Raw genomic sequence first — 15,090 nt, 5'->3', positions numbered from 1 at the left:
CAGAGATGGGAGTGGCTTCTTCTGCCTCTGCTGCTGGGTCTGACTGGCTCTTGGATTCAGGTGAGCAGGGAATGCGGGGGGGGGGGGTTGGTTCTGCTGCTTTTGCTGCTGTGTCCAGCTTGCCCACTTTTTTTGCCGCTGCTATGAGACACCGGTCCAGGCTGAACAGAGCCAGCGAGAGGCTCTGGTGCGAGGTGCAAGAGGCTTCGGGAAAGAAAATCTCTTCCCAAACGGTGGTGTTAACAGCTCTTAAAACAAAAGCTCTCAGATGATGGAATGATTCTTGCACACATCTTGACTCTCTCCTATTGGCTTGACAAGACCTTGTCTACGTATTTGGGGGCAGTCCTGCTTCTACCTGGAGCTTACATGACTTGTGGTCATGTCTTACCTGTGGAGGAGGGACTTGCGGCATGGCTGATACCCCAACAGGCAGTGTGGTGCTTATGGCGGTATGAAGATTCCTGATTGTCCGGAGACTAGAAAGCTTCCTACTATCTCACTTATTGTTCCTGGGACTTTACTTATCTCGACCGAGAACCAGGGTACTCTTCACTGTCCACTTGTCCCACATATAGTCAGAACCTATATTCGTTTAAGAGAATGGCTATAGTGAATTTTCTTCTAGGGTCTATGACCTTTCCAGCTGCAGGTGTTTGGCTGGATTTACTGTACCAGGCAGAGTTGGGTTTGTTTGCTTGCTTGTTTGTGTGTTTACAGACTAAGTCTCTCATGGGCTCGGGGTTCACCAAATGTACTAGGCTGAGAACCGTACTTTCTTCTGGTGAGCTCTCATGACTTTGGAAGGTGCTGTTCAGAGGAAACAATTTATTATGAGTCTTACTCCACTGTGGTGTCTGTGAGCCACAGTACCAATCTGCTGGGCTAGAAGCATCCATTCGTGTAGGAGTGGCATGGTTATTAAGGTGGCAAGCAACTCCTTTCTGATTGGACTTGAGATCTGCTGGGGGTTGGGTGATGGGACTCTCATCCACTGTCGTACACTCATCGAAAGCCTGGAGATATCAGAGGCTCTAGTGAGGAAGCTACTACTGCTGTTTTACAAAGCGCGCAGGTCATGCCTGTCAAATTACCTCCTAAATATTTGTGTTATGCCTGAAAATTAGTTCTGCTGTCAACTCTTGTCAGAAGTGCTTCTGTTTACATCAGGCAGGAGATACTGCAGAGACTCAGAGTTGGTCATGGTGCTGAGAATAAGTGTCTGAACACTTCACCCTAAATGGGAATATGTGTCAATGTCTACATTATACCCTCTCCCTCTCTCCATCCATCCATCCATCCATCCATCCATCCATCCATCCATCTATCCATCCATCCATCTCTATCTATCTATCTACCTACCTACATCTCTCTCTCTCTCTCTCTCTCTCTCTCTCTCTCTCTCTATATATATATATATATATATATATATATATATATATGTGTGTGTGTGTGTGTGTGTGTGTGTGTGTGTGTGTGTGTATCTACCTACCTACGTATCTACCTATCTATCTATCTAGCTATCTATCTATCTACCTACCTACCTACCTAACTCTATTTATATTCATCTGTCAATCCATCTCTACATCTATCTATCTATCTATCTATCTATCTATCTATCTATCCATCTATCTTTCTATCTATCTACCCCTCCCTCCAAGGCTCACAGGACATTGCAGAAGAGGGCTTAGAAAGACTATAACAGCCGGATAAAGGGGTGGAGTGATGTAGAACACTGTGTTCCAGGAATGACATGGCCAATGTGCTCTTGAATTTTAGTATCTCTGATTATCTGCATAGAATTGTGCCTGTCACAGAGTGGAGAGGGACTTACAAGGCCCTACCCCTCCCTGAGGATCTGTGGGCAGCTCTTGGTTGCTGGGAAAGGGAGAGACTTTTTCTTTTTAGGAGTGTAGCCACTGTTAGGGTGCCCAAATTCCTGAAACTTATTCTTCATTCATTCATGCATTCTCTCTCATTCTCTGTCTCTGTCTCTGTCTCTGTCTCTCTCTCTCTGTCTCTCTCTCTCTCTCTCTCTCTCTCTCTCTCACACACACACACACACACAACAGGAGAGGACTAGCTTGTAGGGAGCTGGGGAAGCCTTGAATTGTATGAAGAGAAGATGGAGCCCTGAGTGGATGTGTACTCTTCAATCACAGATGGGGCTTGTGTGAGAGGGAGAGTTCATGAGATGAGACAGCAATCCTGAGAGCAGGGGATGGGCCAGCCTTGCTATTTTATAACAACCCTCTCAAGAGAACAAGCCAAGGTCCCATGAGAGGTCATCAGCTCCTTAGGACATTATATTCAGTCATCTGAGGGTTCCACCCTTTTCCACATTGCCACCTGGGGGCCAAGCTTCCAGAACTGGAGACACCAGAGGACGTAGCCAAACCATACCCAATGTAGTGGCCAGCCCTTCCACACCAGGAGGACCCCCAGCAGAGCTGAAAGTGGAGCTTGTCTACTAGTATCACCAGGGTCTCCACTAGTAACAGCTAAGATGAGGAATTCGCCCAGGTGCCCATCAGTGGAAGACAGATGGGCAGATGGTGGTAGATCCACCCAATGAACTATTACTCAGCTATAACATGATGGTAATTTAGACACGGGCTGCACTGATGTGCTTTGAGGACAGCATGCTGAGGGAAATAAGCTGCTCATAAAAACGAGTCTATAATTCCATTTATGTGAGGCACTTGGAGCAATCAAAACATAAAGGCAGAAAGTCAAGTGCTTGTTGCCAGGGACTGGGGGGAGGGGGCATGGAGAACGATTGTGTAACGTTTAGAGTTTCAGTTCTCCAAGACGAAGAACATTACAGAGGTGGATGGTGAGGACGACCGTGTTCTGAAAGTGTCTGATGCCATTAGAAGTCATGTTTGAAACAGGTAAGGTGGTAAATTGTGTGTGATGTGTATTTTGTGACAATAAAGGGGGACAACACCCTAAGGTTGAACAAAACTTGACAAACACCAGTGTATCTGCCACGGGGATTCTGCAACCAGCGTTCGATGATGCCCACTGTCTGTCATCCTAACCATCTGATCTTCCACAATTCAAAAATTTTTAGATGCCAGCCCATTTAGTGTCCTTAAATGCCATCTCTTGGATAATATAAATAATATCTTCTACTTGTATAGGTTGATTTTTTTTTTGGTAAAGATTGTTTATTTTTATTTCATGTCATGGGTGTTTTGCCTGTACATATGTATGCCTGTCATGTATGTGTCATGTAAGATCAGAGGAGGACATCAGATACCCTGGAACTGAAGTAATACATGGTAGTGAGTCACCGTGTGGGTGCTAGGACTGGAGCCTGGGTCGTCTGCAAGAGCAGCTAGTGCTCTAACCACTGAGCAATCTCTATAGCTTCAGTTTTGTCTTCTAAGATGGGGTCTTACTACACACTACTACTCCAGGCTGGCCTTGAACTCACAATGTAGCCCAAATGGGCCTGAAACTTGCAATCCTCCTGCCTCAGCCTCTTCAGTGCCAGGAGGGTTTACCCCATGCCTGGATGGGTATCCTCTTTCAGCTCAGCTGACACAGGCCTTTATTCATCACTGAGCTCCCTGCCTCCAGTCTCAGGGTGCAGCCCTTTCGTTTACTTACGTGAGAAAGCAGAGTTCTCTGCCTCTCTGTTAGTCCCCTTTCTCTACTGGACTCCCCCAAGCTACTTGTCTCACCTTCTGAGTCTCCCTTACTGATCTGTCTCAGACCCGCTTCTGCTGGAGGCCCCCAGAACTCAGGTCCTCATCCTCTTCAATTTCCTGCCCACATACCTTGCTTGCGACTCTCATCCATCTTTTACAAAAGTACCTATTGTCTCAGGGTTACTGTTGCTGTGATGAAACATCACACCCAAAGCAAACGGGGAGGAAAGGGCTTATTCAGCTCACACTTCCACATCACTGTTCATCATCAAAGGAAGTCAGTCAGGGCAGGAACCTGGAGGCAGGAGCTGATGCAGAGGCCATGGAGGGGTGCTGGGTACTGGCTTGCTCCTCATGTTGCTCAGCCTGCTTTCTCAGAGAACTCAGAACCACCAGCCAAGGGATGGCTCCACCCACAATGGGCTCCCTCAACAATCACTCATTAAGAAACACCCTACAAGATTACCTACAGATGGAACTTCTGGATGGAGTCCCCCAACTGGCTTCTGCCAAGCTGACATAAAACTAGCCAGCTCACCTATACAGCAGCAACTCCTAGGCTCATGGCTGAAACTTGTCCCTGATCTCAAGATTTTCATATTCAACATCCAGCATCTCTCTTTTCAAGACTGGTGTCGCACACAGCTTCTGTCTCTCCCCTTCCTTTCATCCCAGAAAGTCCAAGCTATTTGCATCTTCCTCCTGCCTTAAAAAAAAAAAAAGACGTTTACATTCTCAGAGCAATTTTAAACTCACAGTAAAATTAAGAGTAGTACCTGGCTATGCGAACATGAGGTGTGGAGTTGAGGTCACCAGGCGAGTAGGATAGTCAGTTTGTAATTCCAGCACCACCCCCTGATCCTGGGTATATATTTATAAATATAAATAGCAAAGGGGAGATGAACAGCAGATGAATTAATGGCTCTCTACTTCCTGATTGTGCTTGTAATCTGCACCAAGCTCCCATTGCCTTGGTTTCCCCACCGTTACAAACTATACCCTGGGCTATGAGCCAGAATAAGCCTTTTCTCCTTTAAGTTGCATTTGTCAAAGGTTTGTTGGTTATTTTACAGCACTAGGATAAATAAGCTAAGTTCCTAACTCACCTATGTGATCTCACTTAACTTAATTACACTCATAAAGATTCCATTTCTAAACAAGATCACAATAGAGATTGGACTTCAACATGTAGGTTTGAGAGGACGTAATTCAGTCCACAGGGGATATTCTAATTTGCACTTTCTTTCTGTGGTACTCAGTCTAAAGGCAACTTGAGGGAGGACAAGGTATCTTTCAGCTTACACTTCAAGGAGATTTCATGGTTAAGGTAGGAACATGCAGCAGAAACTGTTGGGGAAGGCTGCTTACTGGCTCACTTGCTAGCCTACTTTTCTAGGGTTGGTGCTGCCCACAATGGGCTGTCCCTCCTACATCAATCACCTATCAGGATAATCTCTTACAGGTCAATCTGATCTAGGCAATTCTTCAGCTGAGGTGCCCTCTCCCCAGGTGACTCTTGGTTGTATGAAGTTGACAAAACAAACTAAGAACAGGAGGTGTTTTATTATTCTATCTCCCAAAGACTCAGTTGTTGACTCAAGCCTAGTGTCTTAGTCAGGGTTTCTATTCCTGCACAAAACATCATGACCAAGAAGCAAGTTGGGGAGGAAAGGGTTTATTCAGCTCACACTTCCACATTGCTGTTCATCACCAGAGGAACTGAGGACTGGAACTCAAGCAGGTCAGGAAGCAGGAGCTGATGCAGAGGCCATGGAGGGATGTCACTTACTGGCTTGCTTCCCCTGGCTTGCTCAGCCTGCTTTCTTATAGAACCCAGGTCTACCAGCCCAGGGATGGCACCACCCACAATGGGCTGGGCCCTCCCCCCTTGATCACTAATTGAGAAAATGCCTTACAGCTGGATCTCATGGACGAATTTTCTCAACTGAGGCTCCTTTCTCTGTGATAACTCCAGCTGTGTCAAGTTGACATAAAACCAGCCAGTACAGCTAGTATGGAATTCTACTGTGTCAGGGATTTAGGCTTCTAAGCATGATGAACTCTTATTTCACCTTATACAGGATAGCTGGCCAAATAGCTGCACTCTAACCTGTGCAAAGGAACACAGTGATCGTAAGGAGTCACTTGAGCACTCTGAGTCAGGATCATCACTGCAAGAGAAAATAGCCCATGCCTGGCAAATGGTTCATTCAATTAGCCAACAAATAACATGGAGTATTGTTCTATTTTTCTTTCCTGTTGATAAACATCATGACCAAAAGCAATGTGGAGAGGAAAGGATTTGTGTGCTTAGACTTCCAGGTCACAGACCATCACTGAAGGAAATCAGCGCAAGAACTCAGGCAAAAACCATGGAAGAAGACTGCATAGTGGTTCACTCTCTGGCTCATGCTCAGTTTGCTTTCATATACAGCTCAGGCCCCACTGCCTAGGGGATGGTGCCACCCACAGTAGGCTGGGCTGTCACATATCAATCATCGATTTGCACAATTCCCTATAGACATGATCACAGGCCAGTCCCTCAAATGAGGTTCCATCTTCCTAGACAACTCAAGTTGACAATAAAAAACAGCAGGACAGATCCCATCAGGAAGATGGACACACAGTGGTGAATGTGACAGACGGTCCCCACTCGAGAAATTTGGGAACAAACAAGCCAACAGCAAATAAGGAAAAGTGTCTATAAAAAAGGACAATAGAGGGAATTACGACAGGGTGACAAAGTCCTACGTCACTGGGGACATATTTAGCTTGAGAGTCAGGAGTTAATGGGTAAGCCGAGTTCTGAATGAGTGCTCAGTCATTAAGAGTAATTGTTTTCATCTAGGAAAGAAAACAAACCTAACAGCTTGGGTCTGTTCCTGGCCTTGCCTACCTTTGCTCTGTGCTCTTGAACATCACAAGTCTTCTTGTCTAAAAAAGGAAAACTTTTGCCTCCTGTCTGTCCCTGAAGACTTTTTTTCTAGCTGGGGAAGGTAAAAACAAACAGACAGACAAACAAACAAACAAACAAACAAACCCAAAACAATAGAAAAAGGCAGATGTCCATCCCAGCAGGGCATGAAGTAGCATGAAGATTAAAACTGATGGTTCATGTGACCGGCTCCAGAATCAGCTAGGAGACAGCCTCTGGACATGCCTATGAGGAAGAGGTAGGAAGACCCACATACACCATGAGCAGCAGCCGCCTTTAGGCTGGGGACCTGGACTGAATCCAAAAGGAGAAAGCAAGACTGAGGATGCCCTGTGACCAGCTGCCTCACACCCTTGCTGCCATGCTGGGCACTGGGATAGACTGTGCCCACAAACTTACCCTAAGAGACTCTGCCTTCCTTATGCTTCATTTGATGGGTATTTTGTCCTAGCAGTGATAACATTAGTCAGCAGATGTAGGGAGCTGCTGACCTGGAGTGGGACTGGGGGAGGGGGTATCGCGGCTTCCAGAGAACCTGTCAGGAGCACCAGGTGTTCTTTAACTTGGCCAAAGATAACGGATGCAGCAGTTGATGCAAAGAAGAGGCTAAGCACAGTAGAAAGGGAGACAAATGGGGCATAGATGATGTGAAGAATTCTCATAGAGTCCCATACATTTACATTATGTCAGTTTGTGTGTGTGTGTATGTGTGTATGTGTGTGTGTGTGTGTGTGCATGTGCATGTGTGTACATGCATGCACATGCATAGGTACAGGCTTGCCACGGGATGCCTATGGAGGTCAGAGGACAACTACTAGGAATTGGCTCTTTACCATGGCCCTTGGTGGCAAGTGCCTTTACACACTGAGCAGTCTCGCTGGCCCCTCTTCCTGGGAATGTAGAAAACCACATGGATGTGTAAGGCCCTGAGAACAAGGGCTGTGCGTGGGTTCAGATAAAATGTGGCAAACCGTAAAGTGTTAAGCTCTGTCTAGTTGTGACGCTTAGCAGAAGCAGGGAGTGGGGACAAAGGCAGAGCTACCAGATGGGTGCTCTAGCTATCTGGATGGATGTTAAAGCTACGGGAAGAGAATCCCCTGGCAGAGTCGAGGACTTACAAGTTCCTGCTATGCAGGGAAAATTCCATCTAGTTGTTGACTATCTAGTCCGCTTACCAAACTTTAAAGCTCACACACAATCAGGAATACAAACTTTCTAGGCTTGCAAAGGCCATGAAATAAAACACAAAACAACAAGTAGTTGTAGCCAACAGCAACAGTGATCCCTTGGGAAGAGGGATCACTTGATCTCCAGTATTGTCACAATGTATTTTTTAAAATTTATTTATTATATATAACTACACTGTAGCTGTCTTCAGACACACCAGGAGAGGGCACCAGATCTCATTACAGTTGATTGTGAGCCACCATGTGGTTTCTGGGATTTGAACTCAGGACCTCTAGAAGAGCAGTCCTGCTCTTAACCTCTGAGCCGTCTCTCCAGCCTACCACAATGTATTTTTTAAACTATCTAGTTTTCAGTGAAGATCTAAGAATAGTCAGAGAAATATGAATAGATGACACATATGTGCTGGTGGGGGGGGCAATCAATGGGCCAAGGTATTAGGTTTAATAGACCACCTTGAATTCCTGGTCCTTCTGCCTCACCTCTCCAGTGCCAAGGTTGCAGGTGTGCACCACCACACCCAGTTTTATGCAGTGGTGGGAACTGAACCCAGGGCTTCGTGGAAACGAGGCAAGCACTTTACCAATGTCAACTATGACCCTGTAGGGCTCTAAACGTAGTTTTATAAGTAACATAAAAGATAATAGAACTGTGTTTTCATAATACTTTTGGCTCTATATGATTCATAACACAACTATAAAGAACCAATTGAGAACATGTATTGGTGGACATAAAAAGCGCGCAGGTGTAGTTTATATGGCAGTTACAGCAGAAAGGAAGGAGATAGGTTTATAGGAGTAATCCCAATGTGATGCTGATAAATTGAGGTGGGTTTGGAATCCATGGAACAAGAACTAACTGGAGGGGCTAGACAGATGGCTCAGCAGTTTAGAGCACTTAGCTACTCTTCCAGGGAACCCAGGTTTAATTCCCAGCATCCATTAGGCACTGCATACCTGTCTGTAACTCCATACACCTGTCTGTGTATATGTATGTATATATACAACCAAAATGTATGTAGTAAAAGAAAGGGTGTGAAATTTAAATGTGTGTGTGTGTGCAGTTGCCATAGAAACCAGAAGGGGGCTTTATATCTTGGGAAACTTAGAATTGAAGATGGTTGTGAGCCATCTGATGTGGGGTGCTGGGAATTGAACTCAGGTCCTTTACAAGAGGAGTACATTCTCTTTAGCATGGAGCAGTATCTCCAGCTCCAGGACAAAGGAATTAAATCAGCCCAGGAGAGAGTCACTACTTAACACAAACGAAGGCAGTCACAGAGCCACAGGAACAGCAACAACAAAGAGAAGCCATTAGAGGACGAATAGCAGAGGTTAAGAGCACTGACTGCTCTTCCCAAGGTCCTGAGTTCAAATCCCAGCAACCACATGGTGGCTCACAGCCATCTGTAATGGGACCTGATGCCCTCTTCTGGTGTGTCTGAAGACAGCGACAGTGCACACATATAAATAAAAAGAAAGAAAGGGAGGGTGGTAGTGGAAACAAATAGCAAGATGTCAAGTGTCAATCTTGTGCCATTCCGGTCTGTCTCATCTGTAGGCTAATCAAAGGCTCCACTGGCCAGAGGATGGTCTGGGCTGAGCCGATGGCTCAGTTGGTAAAGTGTCTACCATACACGAGGATCTGAGTTCGGATCCCTGGCACCACGGAAAGAGCCAGACATGGTTGCTCACATGTGGGATCATTATCAGGAGGTGATAAGATGGGAGGTGGTGATAGCCCCAACAGTCAAGCCCATGGGGGAAGCTCTGAGTTCAGTGAGAGAATATGGAGGGCTCTAGAGGACTCAACACAATGTTTCCTGTAGTTTCCACATGCACACACATGTAATCACATACACACACACACAAGAAAAGCAAAGATCTTAATAGTACAAGACTAGACAAAGACACAGCATGGAGTAGTGAGCAGGGTTCATGCGGGGCCCTCCTAGGACCAGACCAAATAAATGCTGTTGTGAGAGGCAGCGATCTATCAAGAATGTAGAACTATTATAGATGCTCACAGAAAAGCAATGGAGTCCGGAAATACATCAAAGAAAACCTGTCATAATCACAGAGAGAAACAACAGTAACAGCAATTTGTTTACTAAGTTAACGAAGGCAATCACAAAAGGCCAGGCATTTTCTAATGTGTCCTGTCCAGAATAGATGGTTATATAGAGCCAGAAGGTCGCTATAGGTTAGTGGCCGCTGGGGTCAGAGGAAGAACTTTCACTCATGGATACAGGGTGTCTTTTGGGGGTGTCAAACATGTCCTAAAAATAGATACCGGCGATGGTTATAAAACATACGTGGAATATGGTGGGAATGCACACCTTTCCTGCGTGAATTTTTATGGGTTGACAATCATGTCTCAATAAACAAAGTGAGTCCAAGGCTTCATTACTGGGGAAGGAAGTGCAGGAGAGAAAGGGAGAAAAGTGAGAGAAAGGTGGTGGCTCTGTCGCTCTGTGTCTCTGTTTAGAAACGGGAGCCTTGGGAGAGTGGGAGGGAGGGAGGGAGAGGGAGGAGGGAAGAAAGAAGGGAGGGAGGGGGAGAGAGAGATATCATAAATGGGTGTGCATGACCATATACACACATACTCGAGTGTTCACATTCCTTTTGGGACCTGGGAGCAGTGCTGTCCCCATGACAATGAACACCAACTAACCCAAGCCAGATCTTGGGTTCTCACTAATATTTCCCACCCGGGATTCTGTTAAGGAGTCCAGGAACCAGGGCACCTTGGGAAAATGACACCAAGACTGGATCGGAGCTGGTCCGTGATGGTTTGGAAGTTTGCTGTGTCAGGCAGTGAGAATGCGCTCAAAGCACCGCATCCGTCTGTGTAGGCGAGGATGGTTATGGTTATAGCGGATTCAGAGTTAGAGTCAGAAAGGACTGCAGAACTGTATCCAGATAGAAGTCAGTAGTGGAAGGGATGGAAGAGCGTCTGTACCAGTTGCAGAAGTGTCATTTTGTGCTATTCAAGCGCAGGGTAGGGAGGGTGGGGGAGGAGCAGACTGCTAGCGGGGTGTGTCTGAGAGGGTGTGATGAGAGGATTCAGTGTTTGTACACAGGATTTCTGCCGAGTGTGTAAAACCTCAGCTGAACTTCGAAGAGACAGCGGTCCACCCAAAATCCAGAGACATTTCATAGAATAGCTGTCATATAATCATCGGAAATGTGAGAGGATAGGGAACTGGGGGATGGCTCAGTTGGTAAAGCACTTTCTGTGCAAGCCCGAGGACCTGAGTTCACATCCTCAGCACTCGAGTGAAAGCCAGAGTATGTGGCCGCATCTGCAATCTTAGCACTGGGGAGACATGAGGACCCTGGGGGCTTGCTGGCCCCCAGTCTAGCTGAACGGGGGAGCTTCAGGCCAATGAGAAACCAACCTCAAAAACTAAGGTGAAAAGTAATAACGATACCTGCTGTTACTCCCTGGCTTCTTACACACCCACCCACCCACCCACCCACACACCCACACACACACACACACACACACCGGGCACCACATATACCAAGTAAAATAAATAAAAGTACAAGAAAAAAATGTCTTTATCTCAGTGGTACTTGGTCAACTTCCCGACTCTCTTCCGGACTTGTGTTGCCATGGTGAGAGCATCACCATCCCTCAGGATCTATAGGACACCAGGTCAGGACACCTCCAAGAAACCCAAGCCCACAGATGGATGCTCAAGTCCCTTGCACAACAGGGCGGGTGTTTGCACATAACCCATGCCATCCTTAGTGTAGACCAGGTTAGCCCTCTCTCAGGTATCCTCTGAGCTCAATGCCCTGAGTGCTGAGTGCTGATCATGTTTAGTGAATAACAAGAAGGTATGCCTGCCTCCGTGCAAATGCCAGGCTGTTCCCAAAGCCTTTTGTCTCCAAGTGGCTGAATTCACAAATTCAATAGAACCCATAGAAACAAAGGCCAACTGTGCTTATGTGAAAAGCAGTTACGGCCAAGCTTTTTTGTTTTCTCCCCGCCCACCCATCTCACTCACCCTGTGACCACATGTATGCACATCCCTCATTCTGTGTGTGTAGATAGATGCATGTATATGTGTATATGTTCATGTATATGTGTGTATATGTACAGAGGGTGTATATGTGTGTATTTCTGTGTATGTGTATATATTTACATGTGTGAATGTATGTATGTTGTGTTTATGTGTAAATATGTACTGAGTGTATATGTGTTTGTATTTCTGTGTATGTGTATGTATGTACATGCGTGTGTGTAGATGCATGTATGTATGTGTGTATATGGACAGAGTATGGTCTTTAATATGTGTGAATGTGTATATATGTGCATATGTACCAAGTGTGTATGTATGAGTATTTCTGTGTATATGTATATATGTATATGTGTGTGCATGTATATATGTGTACATGTGTGTATATCTGTCCTTTTGTATGTATCTGTATACATATCTATATATTATGTATCTTACACATGTATATACATGTGTGTGTATATATGTGTGTGCATGTATGTGTTGCACATGTGTAGATATCTGTGTACCTCTGCATATGTATGTATATGCTTATACATATGTGTGTGTGTGCACATGTGTATGTTGCATATACAACAGTATGTTGATGGGGACACACACACTTATGTGGAGCCAGAGCAGGATAGGATGTTGTGCATCCTCCTCTAACACTCTCTGTTCTATTCCTTGAGACGGGGTCTCTCACTGGACTTGGAGCTCGAGGTTGAGCTAGGCTGACTGGCCAGAGGGCTCCTGGGATGCTCCTGTCTCTGCCTGCCCCCAGCGCTGAGGCTATACACATATGCAGACATGCCTGGCTCTTTATGTGAGTACTGAGGGTCAACCCCAGGTCGTCCCATTGCACCACAAGTGCATCTCCCCACTGCAGCATCGCCTTCTCTCTTACATGTTTGGTTGTGAGCCTAGCCCTTAACGGCTGAGCTGTCTCTCCACCAACACGTCATCTCTCAAACTTTTATTTTTCTGTAAACTTGGTTGTTTCAAAGGTTTATCAAACTTTAAAAGGAGAGAAAGTGGCTTAATAAGTTGCTTCCGTAATTTGGACCCATGATAAATATGCAAGAAACGTTTGGGGATAATTTTTAGCTAACAGGCGCAAATTCACCTGGTAATCTGAGCAGTCCTATAGGTGGGAATTCTTATGGCTGTCGCTGAGCAAACTGTGACCTTGACTGAGGACAGTGTCTGTCTCCATTCCACATTCTTGATTGGTGTCTGACACAGCTTTGCTACTTGAGTGGGAAAGACCAGCCTCAAAGTGTGATTTAATACTCCAAACCTGAAGCCAGTCTAATGGTGTTCATCTTTAATTCCAGCATGGCAGAGGCAGAGGCAGAGGCAGAGGCAGGTGGATCTCTGTGAGTTCAAAGCCAGCCTGGTCTACAGAGTGAGTTCCAGGACAGCCAGAGCTACATAGTTATATCCTGTCTCCAGATGAACAAACAAACAAGCAAAAAACCCCAAACAAAAATAGATATCAAACTTCATGTGCATGCTAATTTTAGTCATACAAATGCTGCATGAATGATTACATTATTGTACTTTTAAAAGATTTTGTTTTAATTGTGTGTGTGTGTGTGTGTGTGTGTGTGTGTACTGGCTGGCTTTATGTCAACTTGACACAAGCTGGAGTTATCACAGAGAAAGGAGCCTCAGGTGAGGAAATGCCTCCATGAGATCCAGCTGTAAGGCATTTTTTCAACTAGTGATCAAGAGGGGAGGGCCCAGCCCATTTTGGGTGGTGCCATCCCTGGGCTGGTTGGACTTGAGTTCTCTAAGAAAGCAAGCTGAGAAAGCCAGGGGGAGCAAGCCAGTAAGTGACATCCCTCCATGGCCTCTGCATCAGCTCCTGCTTCCTGACCTGCTTGAGTTCCAGTCCTGACTTCCTTTGGTGATGAACAGCAATGTCACGCGCCCACGCTTCCCGCCGCTAGGAACAGGCGTGCAACAAAACAAACTCTTCTGCGGATAACCTTTATTGAACAGCACTTTGAGCAGGGGCTTCATGAGCAGGAAACTTGTCTCTGAGTCGGGGACTCCCTACCGAGTTCTACTGTCTAGACGGCCTCTCACGCGCGGTCCCCCAAGAACGATCTCTCTGTCCAGTCTCTGTCGACGCGGGACCTCCCGCAATCACTATTACCGAGTCTCTCTCCACGTGGGATCTCCCGCAACCTCTCCTATCGGGCTTCTCTCCACGTGGTATCTCTCCGCCATCCCTCCACATGGTTTCTCTCTCTCCGTCTTCCTCTTCTTCTCACGTGGGGGAGAAAATGCACTGCTATACATGCCTAGAAGACTTGTCTTGCTACCTGATTGGTGCATCCTCCTGTAGCTCAATCACGTGCCCCGGGGGTGGGCTGTGACTTATGTGGTGCATGCGCATTAAGTCTCTTGGCTGGGCAACAGCTCTGTTTGCTGAGTTCTCGGCGGGAAGCCGGCACCATGTTTGGGTGCAGCACAAACAGCTCCCTACACAGCAATGTGGAAGTGTAAGCTGAATAAACCCTTTTCTCCCCTACTTGCTTCTTGGTCATGATGTTTTGTTTAGGAATAGAAACCCCGACTAAGACAATGTGTATGAAAATGTCACATGAGCATAATGCCCTCAGAAGGCAGAAAAGAATGTCAGATCCTTTGACTCAGACATTATATGTAGTTCTATGTGGTTGGGAGTTGCCCAAGTGAGGGCTGGGAACAGAACTTGGTCATCTGGAAAGAGCACCGAGCCCTCTGAACCACTGTAAAGTTTAATACAGGACTGAAGGTGAAGCGTTTGCCCAGAATGGATGAGGCTCTAGGTTTGTCTCCTGGCAGCACCCAAATGGGCAGTGGTGGGCAGCCTGGGCCTGGAGCCCCACTTCTGACTTAGCTCAGCTGGCTTTGGTGAGGAGGGTCGCTGTGCTTTCTTGGGAAAGACCTCTCTCACATTCTTCCTCTCAGCTCTTCTCAGTTTTGAACTTTTATTTCCCTTCCAAAACTTGTTCATGACAAAAAAGCATACTCTCAGGGCTGGGGAGGATAGCCCAGAGGTGGAGTGCTTACCTTGAGAGTCTGAGATACTGGGTGTCATTTTCAGGACTTTAAAAAAACAAAAACGTCACGGGAGCTGCCCTGCTTTAGAGTGAAGCTCTGGTTTGTAACCCTAACCCTGTGTTGCAGAAAAAGCATAGCCAGGGATGTCGCTTTGTTCCTCAACAGAGACCCCGTGCTCTTTAAACAGCCGTGACTGCACAGGGGAGGGAAAGAGACAGAATATCTTACATTTAATTTGAATAAAACCG

The 15,090-nt window shown here is 46.1% G+C and overlaps 1 pseudogene across 1 annotated transcript in view; it reads left to right on the top strand.

Moving 5' to 3' along the window:
- Positions 1–413: 413 nt before the first annotated feature.
- Positions 414–15,090, top strand: part of LOC308424338 (nucleosome assembly protein 1-like 1) — a 40,385-nt pseudogene continuing 25,708 nt past the window's right edge. The window contains exon 1 of the transcript in view: positions 414–452. The product of the transcript in view is annotated as a nucleosome assembly protein 1-like 1 (transcript). The remainder of the gene's footprint in view (positions 453–15,090) is intronic.

Source organism: Micromys minutus, assembly GCF_963924665.1.
Source record: "Micromys minutus genome assembly, chromosome: 9".
NCBI lineage: Eukaryota > Metazoa > Chordata > Mammalia > Rodentia > Muridae > Micromys > Micromys minutus.
This window is presented reverse-complemented; position numbering and strand designations above follow the sequence as displayed.